The sequence below is a fragment of the Trachypithecus francoisi genome, unplaced genomic scaffold (genome assembly GCF_009764315.1).
Source record: "Trachypithecus francoisi isolate TF-2019V2 unplaced genomic scaffold, Tfra_2.0 Lachesis_group4, whole genome shotgun sequence".
Lineage (NCBI taxonomy): Eukaryota > Metazoa > Chordata > Mammalia > Primates > Cercopithecidae > Trachypithecus > Trachypithecus francoisi.
The window spans coordinates 119,218,204-119,231,453 of NW_022681469.1; the positions used below are offsets into that span (position 1 = coordinate 119,218,204).

Consider the following 13,250-nt stretch of genomic DNA (forward strand, 5'->3'; position numbering starts at 1 on the left):
CCTAGAACTTTCTGTAGCAAATGCAGAGGGGTGGCATTCGCCCTGATGTTTCCAGAAAGAATCAAGAGACCCAGGGCTGCCCCTCAGGACCATCTCCAGGAAACAAAGTCAAAGGCAGTTCTCAGACAGCCTGAGGCTACGGAGGGCTTAGGTAGTCCTAGCCAGAGAGGGTGATCCAAGGTCGCACGTTGGCCCTGGATGGTTTGATGGAAAAGGAGGGTAGTACAGCTCTAGAAATTCGGGACTGGAGTTTTGCTGTTGCTGCTGAGCGGTCCTGGGCTGAGGGGCCTGCACTGGTCCCCTGGTTGAGGTATAGAGAAGAGACCACAGTTGGAGGGGATTCTAACTCTAGGGCCAAGGGGAGGGAGCGTGAGAACTCTGTGCGGGAGGATGTCTCCACCCCCGCAGTGCGTGTGCAAGATGGCAGGGCTCTGCGGCGCTTGCTCATTCTTTATGGTGTGCTGACAGCAGCCAGGCAGAGCTGCAGAACACTTCCTAAGCCCACGTCTGTCCCTTGGGACTGGAGTTCTAAAGGCTGGCCATGGAGGTCAGATGACTACCTCCTGGGGCTCCTGAAAGCAGGGCCAGAAGGTTTGCAAACTCCTGGAAGACATCGATTCACAGGGCCACCTGCCCAGGACTCCTCCCTGTGCAGGCGGAGGCTGAATTCCCAGGGTACCCCTGGCCCTGCTGAGAGCTGCAGCCTCTGTGGCCCCCGAGGGCGTCTCCCTTTGCACCAGGCCCTGGAATCTGCACACTGGAGAACAGCCCGGAGCCCTCTGGGGCTGGCTGAAGAAATGACAGATGGGACACTTGTGGCTGAAAAGGGAGAAGTGTTGCCCCAAGGACATGGCACCCAGGATGTGGACACGGGGCACCCATCTCTGGTGCTTTCTGACCCTTTCTAACCCATTTTCACAGACCTGAGCTGCCAGGGGCTCCCCCGAGAGACCTTCAGAGCCTGTGGTGATGAGGCTGGATAATCCTCTCTCCCTGTTCCCCTCACCTGGCTGCTCCAGACCCTGAGAAACTTCCACCTGTCCCATACCAGCTGAGGGTGTGTGAGGAGCTGACATCAGCCCCGCAGATCTCCCGGACTGTGCTGGAAGCTAGAGACAGACAGGGAGGCTTCCCAATGGGTCAGGAGACCCTGACCCCACAAATCAACTGATCCTCAAGAGACAGGCTGGAGGGAGGGATCATTCTAGAGAACCCTGCTCCTTGTTCCTTCCTGTGGCAAAATCTGGCGCCAGGAAGAGTTTGAGTATGCAGGCGTGTGTGTGCAGGCATGTATGTGCAGGTGTACGTGTGCAGGTGTGCGTCTGCAGGTGTGTATGTACAGGCATGTGTGCAGGCATGTGTGTGCAGGTGTAGATGTCCAAGGTGTGTGTTTGCAGGCATGCGTGTGCAGGTATATGTGTGCAGACTGTGCAGGTGTGCGTTTGCAGGCATGTGTGTGCAGGCATGCGTGTGGGAGCTCCTTATGGGGGCACAAACCCTGACCTGGGGCTACCCCTCTGTGTCCCAACTCAGGCCCTGCACCCCACCCATCCTGAGCTTCTGGGCTCATTTTTCCCCAACTTCCTGAATCTGTATTGCCAAAACCTCAGCTTCTGCTTCCCTTCCCAGCCTTAGCTCCTCCTCCCACTAAGAGCTCCCAAGGGAAACAGCCACGCGGTTGATGCAGGGCAAGGTGCACAAAGGTGTCACGCCCAGGGTCGTTCACTCCACTGCCAGGCCCCAGCCTCATCTGTGTCATGCCGCATGCTGCCACCAAGTGGCGGGGCTGGTTATTAGCTGGTGTGGCCTGGAAGGGTGGTACAGGTGGTTAAATATCTTGATGGACATTCAGAATGAAGGAACACCTGCCTTTGCCTGGCAGGAGCCCACAGTCAAGAGGCAGAAGCAGGCAGACAATACTAGAGCATTCTAAGTCCAGTGTTAAGGGGCACCGTGGCGCACGCCTGTAATCCCAGCTCTTTGGGCGGCCGAGGTGGGCGGATCGCCTGAGCTCAGGAGTTTGAAACCAGCCTGGGCAACATGATGAGACCCCATCTCTACTCAAAATACAAAAAATTAGCTGGGTGTGGTAGTGCCTGCCTATAGTCCCAGCTACTCGGGATGCTGAGGCAGGAGAATCACTTAAACCCAGGAGGGGGAGTTTGCAGGGAGCCAGGATTGTGCCACTCCACTCCAGCCTGGGCGACAGAGCAAGACTTTGCCTCCAAATTAAATAAATGAATCAATCAATCAATCCCAGTGTTCAGTAGTGTTCAGCAGGACTTTGGGGCTTGGAGGAGCCATCGGCCCTATCCAAGGCTCTTGGGGTGGGATGAGGGGACAGCTTCTAAGTTAACCCCTGAAGGACCTATAACAAACCCCAAAAGGTTGTATGGTGGGCATGGCGGCTCACCTGTAATAATCCCAGGACTTTGGGAGGCCGAGGCGGGCAGATCACCTGAGGTCGGGAGTTCGAGACCAGCCTGGCCAACATGATGAAACCTCGTCTCTACTAAAAATACAAAAATTAGCTGGGTGTGGTAGTGACTGCCTATAATCCCAGCTACTCAGGAGGCTGAGACAGGAGGATCGCTTGAACCCGGGAGGCAGAGGTTGCAGTGAGCCGAGATACCGTACCACTGCACTCCAGCCTGGGCAACAGAGTGAGACGGTGTCTCCGAAAAAAAAAAAAAGGTTGTCGTGACAGAGAGATGGATGATAAGTGGTACTTCCAGACAGAACCAGCAGCATAAGCAAATCCCTCAGGCAAGAGAGACATTTGATATGTTTGGCAAATGGGTTTTAGTGTCCACAGAACAGGGAGATGAAAGCTGGAGACATGGACTTTGGCCAGCTGTCATCTACAAAGCTGGGCTAGAGGGGCTGAGGTTTGCCTGGGGACAACAGTGTAAGCAGGGGAGTGACACGATAAGATTCGAGTTGTAGGCAGGGCACGGTGGCTCAGCCTGTAATCCCAGCTCTTTGGGAGGCCAAAGCTGGTGGATCATTTGAGGTCAGGAGTTCGAGACCAGCCTGTTCAACATGGTGAAAGCCTGTCTCTACTGAAAATATAAAAAATAGCCAGGCATGGTGGTTCATGCCTGTAATCCCAGCTACCTGGGAGGCTGAGGCATGATAAATGCTTGAACCCAGGAGGTAGAGGTTTCAGTGAGCCGAGATCGCCCACTGCACTCCAGCCTGGGCTCGCCCACTGCACTTCAGCCTGGGCAACAGAGCAAGACCTTGTCTCAAAAAAAAAAAAAAAAAGATCCAAGTCATAGCAAACCATTCTTCAATGAGGAAAGCTGACCGAGGAAGAAGCTTTCCCCTACAACACACCATACACCAAAATTAATTCTAAATAGGCCATGTAACTATTTGTAAAAGCTAAAATGATAAAACATTTCTAGAAGAAAACTCAGAGAAAAAACAATTTTAGTTACCTTGGGCTTGGTAAATACTTTGGAAATACAATACCAAAAGCGCAAAGAACACAAAAAATAAAAATTAATTAATTAATTAATTAATTAATTGCACTTCACCCAAACAAAAATCTTTAGCTCTTCAAAGACACTATTTAGAAAATTATAAAGGCCGGGCACAGTGGCTCACACCTGTAATCCCAGCACTTTGGGAGGCCAAGGTGGGAAGATCGCTTGAGGCCAGGAGTTTGAGACCAGCCTGGGCAACTTAGTGAGACCCAGTCTCTAGAAAAAAAAATTTTTTTTTTTTAATTAGCTAGGCACAGTGGAGTCTGCCTGTTGTCCCAACTACTTGGGAGGCTGAGGCAGGAGGATACCTTGAAACCAGGAGTTCGAGGCTGCAATGAGCTGTGATTGCAGCACTATACTCCAGCCTAGGTAACAGTGTGAGACTCTGTTGAAAGAAAGAAAGAGAAAGAAAGAAAAAGAAAAGGAAGAAGGAAGGAAGGAGGAAGGAAGGAAGGAAGGAAGGAAGGAACAAAGGGGGGAGGGAGTGAAGGAAGGAAGAAAGGAAGGAAGAGGGAGGGAAGAAGGGAGGGGAGGGAGGAAGGAAGGAAGAAAGGAAGGAAGAAAGGAAGGAAGGAAAGAAGGGAGGAAGGAAGGAACAAAGGAGGGAGGGAGTAAAGGAAGGAAGAAAGGAAGGAAGAGGGAGGGAGGGACGAAGGGAGGGAAGGGAGGAAGGAAGGAAGGAAAGAAGGGAGGAAGGAAGGAAGAAAAGAAGGGAGGAAGGAAGAAAAGAAGGAAGGAAGGAAGGAACAAAGGAGGGAGGAAGGAAGGAAGGAAAGAAGGGAGGAAAGAAGGAAGAAAAGAAAGGAAGGAAGGGAGGGAGGAAGGAAGGAAGGGAGGGAGGGTGGGAGGAAGGAAGGAAGAAAGGAAGGAAAGAAGGAGAAAATGATAAAGATATGCACCACGGACTGAAATATTTTTTTCAGTTGTATTTAGACAACTCAGTGCTAGGAAGACAAACAGCTCAATTTAAAAATGGGCAAAACCTGGAACTCTCCTTCATGACCGGGGGGTGTGGAAGAAAACACAGCCACTTTTGAAAACCTTTTGGCAGTTTCTTAAAATGCTAATCATACACCTACCATAAGACCCAGCCACTCCACCCGTAAGTATTTCCCAAGTGACATGAAGACATCTATGCACACATTATACATGAATAGTCATAGCAGTGCTATTTGCAAAAGCCAAAAACTAAAACCAAACCAAATATCCATCAATGGGTAAAAGGATAAACAAATCCAGCTATAACCATATAATGAAACGCAATAGCAATTAAAAAAAAAAATGAAACCATTGATGCGTGCTGCAACATGGATGCATCTCAAAATCCTCATCATGAATGAAAAAAGCCAGGCAATAAAAACATATGTAAGATTCTGGAAATTGCAAGCTAATCTATAGTGCCAGCAAAGCTCATCGGGGTCCTTTGGGGATAGGTGTGAAGGATTTGGGAGTTAGCAGCATCTCTTTTCGTGGTTCTCAACTTTGACTGCAGATTAAAATGAGAGCTGGAAAGGTTTTAGAAATAATGATGCCTGGGCTCCAACCCTAGACCAATAGAATGGCCGAGGATTCTGCCTGGTACTGGAATTTTTCCAGAGCTCCCCAGGAGATTCCAGCCTGTAGCCCAACTGATATTGACCATAGCTGGTAATTGAAGAAAGGGAACAAGGTGAACTGCACCCTAGAGAAGGGTGTGTGGAGTGAGAAGAGAGGAGGACCCAGGACGGAGCCTTGAAGAGCCCCAACTTTAAGGGCTGGAAAAGGGAGAGTAGCGAGAGATGGGAGTAGCTGGGGAAGGAGTAGCTGAAAAAGAGGGGAGGAAAATCAAAATGCAGGTCACAGAGGAAAAGAGAAAATGGATTCCCAAATTGGGGAGTTAAAACTAGTGTGAATGCAAGGTCAAGAGATCGAGACCAGCCTGGCCAACACGGTGAAACCCCGTCTTGTATTAAAAATATACAAATTAGCAGGGCATGGTGGTGTGCACTTGTAGTCTTAGCTACTCAGGAGGCTAAGGCAGGAGAGTTGCTTGAACCTGGGAGGTGGAGTTTGCAGTGAGCCAAGATTACGCCACTGCACTCCAGCCTGGCGACAGAGTGAGACCCCGTCTCAAAAAAAAAAAAATTTAAAAACTAGTGTGAATGGCCGGGCATGGTGGCTCACGCCTGTAATCCTAGCATTTTGGGAGGCCAAAGCGAGTGGATCACCTGAGGTCAGGAGTTCGAAACCAACCTGGGCAACATGGTAAAACCCTGCCTCTACTAAAAATACAAAAATTAGGCAGGCGTGGTGGCATGCACTGTAGTCCCAGCTACTTGGGAGGATGAGATGGGAGAATTGATTGAACACGGGAGGTAGAGGTTGCAGTGAGCCGAGATTGTGCTACTGCACTCCAGCCTGGGTGACAGAGTGAGACTTCATCTCAAAAAGAAAAAAAAAAGCTAACATGAAATGCTGAGCAATTTTGAGTAAAATAAGGAGTGAAAAGGGTTCACAAGGTTGATCCACAGAAAGGTCATCGGTGAACTTGAGCTGATGAGTTTCGGTGGAATAGGGGTGATAGAAGCCAGGTTGGAGGGGATGAAGGAGGAAAGTAGTAAGTGAAAAGTATAAACAGTGAGCACAGACAATTCTTAAAATAAATTTACTTTGGATCAGACATGGTGACTCTCACCTGTAATCCCAGCACTTTGGGAGGTCAAGGCCGTGAGATTACTTGAGAGCAGGAGTTCAAGACCAGCCTGGGCGATATAGCAAGACCCCATTTCTACAAAAGTTTGTTTTTTTTTTTTAATTAGTCAGGTGTGGTGGAGTGCACCTGTAGTCCCAGCTACTCAGGAGGCTGAGGTGGGAGGATTAGCCTCAAACTCCTTGAGCCCAGGAGGTTGGGTCTGCAGTGAGCCGTGATTGCGCCACTGCTCTCCAGCCTGGATGGCAGAGTGAGATCCTGTCTCTTAAATTTAAATTTAAAAAGAGAGAAAGAGAGTGGCTCCCTACAGATGGCCACCACAGCCCCCACCTCCCCCTGAGCTAGGGCCTTGGGCCCATCTGGCTCCCCTCTGGTGGCTCCCCTCGCGGCCATGGCTGGACACCAGCCCATCACGCAGCCTGTGCTGACTGATTGGATGTCTCTGGTGCGCCAGTGGCTGCCGCTAAGTGGCTTTCTGGCAGGGAGTCAGGGGTCACCTCATCCCTGCTCTGTTCAAAACAGCACTGGCCTCTTCGGGGGTGCCTCCCACGCCTGCTGGGAGGATGTGTTTAGTGTCAACTCTGCGGTCCAGACCCTGCCTGGTGAGTCTCGGGGGAGCAGCCTCAGGAGTCCGTGGCCCCCGTGGCAGATGGCTTCCAGGCCAGAGGGGAGGGGTCCTGCGCTCATGAGCTGATAAGTCTCACCACGTGTGTCCACCGTACGCCACACATGCAGGGACCATGTATGTCTCAGCTTCTCGGTTCACTCTCTAGAGTCAGGCCTCTGGCTCTGGACCTCAGCTCTGGGCAAGTCATTATTCTCAGAATTCTTCTTCTTCTTTTTTTTTTTTTTAACTAGAATCTCACTGTGTCACCCAGGCTGGAGTGCAGTGGTGCAATCTCGGCTCACTGCAGTCTCGACCTCCTGGGCTCAAGCAATCCTCCCACCTCAGCCTCCGTAGTAGCTGGGACTACATGTGCACACCACCATGCCTGGCTAATTTTTGTAATTTTTTTTTTTTGTAGAGGTGGGGTCTCGCTATATTGCCCAAGCTAGTCTCAAACCCCTGAACTCAAGTGATCCTCTCACCTTGGCCTCCCAAAGTGCTGGGATGACAGGCGTGAGCCACTGCGCCCAGCCTAGTTTTTTTTTTTTTTTGAGACAGAGTTTCACCCTTGTTGCCCAGGCTGGAGTGCAATGGCGCCATCTCAGCTCACCACAACCTCTGCCTCCCGGGTTCAAGCGATTCTCCTGCCTCGGCCTCCCAAGTAGCTGGGATTACAGGGATGCGCCACCACGCCCGGCTAATTTTGTATTTTTAGTAGAGATGAGGTTTCTCCATGTTGGTCAGGCTGGTCTCGAACTCCTGACCTCAGGTGATCCACCCGCCTCGGCATCCCAAAGTGCTGGGATTACAGGTGTGAGCCACCGCACCCGGCCTAGAATTCTTCTTAATTTCATGCAGTGTGTGTCCTGCTGGGTAGGGGACGGGGTGAGCTGCAGACTGTGGTCACACGGGAGCAACGAGGTTTGACGAATGATCACAGGGGTTCCCAGGCCAACCTCACCACCTCTGAGCTGAGTGACCCTGGGCGAGTCAGTTCCTTTCCCTGGGACTCCGTCTTCTCCTTTGAAGAAAGGGGACAAGAGAACATAGGACATCATAGGACTTCAGCAACTGTCAGTCCCTTTCCCCCACACGCCACACGTGACGTCCCCTGAGACGTCTGAGTCTGGGCAAGTGTGTTGTCGTAGCTTGGGGGGTGGCCTGGTCCCGTGGCCTGTCCTGCTCAGCCAGCAGCCCTTGGCTGGCTCAGTGTGGGAGGTTCACACACAGCCTCAGTTCTTGACAAGCTCCTAGCCAGAGGAGAGGCGATTTTATTCCGGTGTGATGAGCGCTAGTAGAAGATATGTTAGAACAGAGGGACCGCACGGACTAGGCGGAGATCAAGGAAGGCTTCTTGGAGGTGATATAGGAGGTGGCCTGCGAGGCTGAGTGGGAATATTTTGGGTAGAAAGGAGACCACTAAGCAAGCGTTTCCGACAGAGGAACCAGCTTGCGAAGAGGGAAGGTGGTTGTGTGCTAGGGAAACAAATGTGGGTATCCATGGTCATAACAGAGGATGCCTTGGGTGTGGGGGGCAGAAAGTCAGCCGGCAAAGTGGGAACCTGATTACCAGGGAAGCTGGGATGAAGGCGCCTCCCTCTGCAGGTAGGGACAGGGCCCTCTGAAGCCGGGGAGGGGACGGGGAAATGGGGAAGGGTCCAGAGTGGAGTCTCTCCGGGTGTGCTCAGAGAACACCTGCCTTCCTATCACCCGCGGAGTCCCCCAAAATGCAGATTCCAGGGTCTGGGGCTCCACCATTCCAGCTCTGTTGGTTGCAAAAAACCTGAGAGGGGAGAGAGACAGCCTTCTCTTAGCCTGGTCAGGGCCTGGGGCAGTTTGGGGACTGTTTACTGAGGGCAACTGAGGCTGGAGTGAGCCAGGCAGGCCCTGGGGTGCCCACCGCACACCCCATCTGTGCCAGGCTCCCAGTTCAGGGCACCGGTGGGCAATCCAGTGATGTTTACTGGCAGGCAGAGGGCTCATTTCTTGCCTCCTTCTGAGGCAAGGAGAGGCGGATGTTGAACCTCTGGGGTCCCTGGCCCAAGGCTGCAGGTCCTGGCTGCTCACAGCCGACGGGTGGAGCCCTGTCCAGCCAACACACTCGCTCTTTGTCTATGTCTCAGCAGGGGAAGGTACCCGGGGTGGTGTCCGGCTGGGTGGGTGTCCAGGCTTTGGCAGCAGTGCCAGCCTCCCATCTGGCCCTGGAGACGCCCCCCTGAGTTCCAGGCTCCTTGGAGAGGTCAGGATGGGCAGAAATTTGCAGGGGCAGGAAGCTGGCACCGGGGTTGGGGAGGCCTTGGGCACACACAGCCCCTCCACCATGGCAGGGAGCTGGCCCCAGGCAGCAAGGCACTGCGGGTGCCCCAGAGACATGGACAGGCTGCATCAGGCTGAACCCCAGACCAGCTGAGCCAGGGTGGCAAATCCTATGTCCGCTCCAGACAGCCCTGGGGCTCTGAATTTGCACTTGGGAGCGTGCAATTGTCTCCTCCAAAGCTCTGGTGGAGGGGATTTGAAATAATCCCAGTTTAGGGAGGGTGGGGCGTAGGGCAGGGCCCAGGGAGGGTCCAAGGGCACGACGGGGGATTTGCCACCTGAGCCTGGCGATCAGGCAAGGCTTGGCCAGCGCTGAGCACCCTTAGTACCTGGCACAGGCTGAGACTCAGGGGCCGGCCATGCCTCTCCTGAAGCCTTCCCTGTTGGCAGGCAGGCGGGTGGGGCGGGCTGGGGGCTGGGCGCGGCCGCTCATATCTTCCCCGTTACTTCATCCATTTTGTTCCCACTGATCCCTTGTTTATCTCACTGGGAATGCAGCCGCGGTGGAAGATGGGGCCAAGGGAAAGGCCAGAGCCTGGGTCGGTCTCCAGCCTCACTCGCCCTCCTCCCTCACCTGGTCCCCGAGCTGAGAACCAGGGCCCGGCCTGAGAACCCCCAGGGCAGCACCTGGAGGCCGGGTCTGCACCGTGCCCTGACACTGACAGGCTGTGTGACGACAGCTGAGAGCTAACCCTCTCTGGTTTTACTTTCTGTAAATGACTTGGGAGGTTGTTCTGAATGACTTTTGACAAGGACGAATAGTTGATATTAATACGCCTGTCATTTCATAAGCATCTACTCTGTGTCCAGTCCTGTGCAGGTCCCTGGAGTCTCCTCTCTCACTCAATGCTCCCACATCCCCAAGAATTACCATTATCCTATTTTACTTATTTATTATTTATTTATTTGTTGATTTATTTATTTTTTGAGATGGAGTTTCGTTCTGTCGCCTAGGCTGGAGTGCAATGGCGCAATCTCGGCTCACTGCAACCTCCACCTCCTGGGTTCAAGCGATTCTCCTGCCTCAGCCTCCCGAGTAGCTGGGATTATAGGTGCCCGCCACCACGCCTGACTAACTTTTTGTATTTTTAGTAGAGATGCAGTTTTGCCATGTTGGGCAGGCTGGTCTTGAACTTCTGACCTCAGATGATCCACCTGCCTCGGCCTCCCAAAATGCTGGGATTACAGGCATGAGCCACCACACTCGGCCCCATTTTTTCTATTTATTTTTAGAGACAGGGTCTTGCTGTGTCACCCAGGCTGGAGTACAGTGGTGCAAATATAGCTCACTGCAGCCTTGAACTCCTGGACTCAAGTAATCCTCCTGCCTCAGTCTACCAAGTAGCCGAGACCATACACCACCATGCCCGGCTAATTTTTTTACTTTTTTTGTAGAGATGGGGTCTGGCTATATTGCCCAGGCTGATCTCGAACTCCTGGCCTCCAGCCATCCTTCTGCCTTGGCCTCCCAAAGTGTTGGGATTACAGCTGTGAGCCACTGTGCCCAGCCCCACTATCCCATCTTAGAGATGAGACTGAGAGAATGGCTGGGAGTCCCTCCTGCTGGCATTTTGCAACTTGAATTGCTGAGGTTTCGGGTGCAGGGGTGTCCCCAGATGGTTGGGGTGATGGACACCAGGTTGGAGAAGACCCTCTGGGGAGGGGGTATCAGCATAGGAAGTGAGGACTGTTGTGGGCAGGGGGTGAAAGCCCAGCAGGGCCAGTGTGGGAGAATGTCACTTAGGAAGCTACCAGAAAGATACGCCAGACTCCTACAAGGCCTTGTCACTGCAGAGCCCCTGGCAAGAGAGGGATGTGTGTGGACCCTGGAGGCTTGCGTGGGATGGGCCTTAATCGCCACTGTCTTTCCCAGATCACCCCGTTAAAGGCAGAGCAGTGGGCGCAGGTGCTATGGCTTGAAGCAGGCCTGTCTGAATTCTTAGCAGCGATCTCCAAGGGCACCATAACCTTGCAAGAAAGAGACTGCCGGGCCTGCATCTCTTTCTAATGCAGAAACCAGGGCCCGGAGAAGGTGAGTAAGCTGCTTAGAGCCACACAGCTGTGAGTAGCAGATCCAAGCACAACCTGTGTGTCCCAGGAGCTTGCGGGATAGCTAGACCTTTGCTGCCTAGAAGGCCCTCTTGTGAGTCCCCTCCCTGGGCTCAGCAACCCAGGAGGGCATGACTTCTGGCTGGGTCCTAGGGCTGGACCCTCGGTGTCCTCTTGTCTTCTTTCCTTGTGCGACTTGGTTTTCCAGTCTGTGAAATGGGGTGGGTGCGTCCAACTCCAAGCCTGTCTCTGCCCTGGGTCCTGGAGCCTGGAGGAGGAATGAGGTCATGTTTGTCTAGGGGCTAGAGCATCTTGGAACGGAGAAACCTCGGCAAAGACAAAGGCCCATTGTCCCCCTTCCCCGGCCTTCTGCCAGCTCCCTCCCCAGTCACCAGACGAGGCCAGCCCTGCCCACAGCCCCCAGAGGCTGCCACGCGCCAATATGGGGTGACTCAGTGCCCCCTCCCTTCCCATTGGTTGATGATCCCTGGAATCCCACCATCAGAGCCTTGTAAGGTTGCTGTGGGATGGGTGGGGGTGAGGCAGAAAAAGACAAGAAGGTGGCGGGGGCCTCTGGCTTGTGGATTTTATAATCAGACCTTTATGGTGGGCTTGGGTGGGAGATCAGGCAATACTAATTAATAAAACCAACAAATTTCACACTTGCTTTTCAGTAGCTTTGGTGTGAAAGCTTTATAAGCATTATCTCAATGAATACTCACCACACCCCTAAGGGAACATTGTTCTTTACCCCATTCCACAGATGCAGAACACTCACATAACTGGTAGATATGGATGGCAGAGGCGGGGTTCAAACTGGAGTCTATGTGGTTCTAAAGAGTTCTGCAGGGCTAGGTGTGGTGGCTCACGCCTGTAATCCCAACACTTTGGGAGGCTGGGGCTGGAGGGTCACTGGAGGCCAGGAGTTGGAGACCAGCCTGGGCAACATAGCAAGACCCCATCTCTATACAAATTTAAAACTTAGCTGGGCATGGTAACATGTGCCTGTAATCCCAGCTTTGGGAGGCTGAGATGGGAGGACTGCTTGAGGCCAGTTCACGACCAGCCTGGGCAACATAGCAAGATCCTGTGTCTATAAAAATGTAATAGCCAGGCATGGTGGCATATGCCTGTGATCCCAGCTACTTAGAAGACTGAAGTTGGAGGATGGCTTGAGCCCAGAAGTTCGAGGATGCCGGGAGCTGTGATCCCACCAGTGCACTCCAGCCTGGGTGACAGAGACCCTGTCTCTAAAAAACTAATGAAGAGTTTTGCAGAGCGGATCCACGGAGTGGGGGCTGAACTAAAGGGACAGGGAAGGGGGCAGGCCAAGGCCTGGAGCTCACAGCAGTTGGGGGATCCCAACAGAGACATGGATACCTTCCCACTGAGCCTGTGGGACAAGGCTGAGGTCCTTCATTGCTTCAGAATGAAGTGATTGGGGGCAGGTGCAGTGGCTCTCACCTGTAATCCCAGCACTTTGGGAGGCTGAGGCGGGCAGATCACCTGAGGTCGGGAGTTTGAGACGAGCCTAACCAACATGGAGAAACCCCGTCTCTATTAAAAATACAGAATTAGCCAGGTGTGGTGGTGGTGCATGCCTGTAATTCCAGCTACTCAGGAGGCTGAGGCAGGAGAATTGCTTAAACCTAGGAGGCAGAAGTTGTGGTGAGCTGAGATCGCGCCATCGCACTCTAGCCTGGGCAACAAGAGTGAAACTCTGTCTCAAAAAAAAAAAAAAAAAGAATGAAGAGGTTGGGGCAACTCAGGTCTTCTGCCACTGGGAAGGTGGGAAGGTGGTGGTGGCCCCAAGAAGTGGGGCTAGAGGATGCTCAAATAATTGCAGTGCCTTGAAACACCTCATGGGGCCACACATGAGCAGGAACACAGGGGAACAGGGGCGACTTCTGTAACTTTGAGGCCCACGGAGTTCTGTCAGTCATTAGCCAGGCAGGACAAATAACAGCTCGAACATAATGCGTCCAAAAGTCAACTCTTGGTTCCTTCCCCAGCCAGCCCCTCCCTGTGACTTCTCCATCTCGGGAAATGGCACCATCATCATCTGCCTGGTGGCTTCGGCCAGAAAACTGGGCGGCAT

The 13,250-nt window shown here is 52.8% G+C and overlaps 1 long non-coding RNA gene across 1 annotated transcript; it reads left to right on the top strand.

The window, feature by feature from the left end:
• The first annotated feature begins 6,725 nt into the window (after positions 1-6,725).
• On the top strand, positions 6,726-11,799 carry LOC117072981. The gene is made up of 2 exons (XR_004433041.1): positions 6,726-6,782; positions 10,977-11,799. It is a non-coding gene; the product is annotated as an uncharacterized LOC117072981 (long non-coding RNA).
• Positions 11,800-13,250: the final 1,451 nt, after the last annotated feature.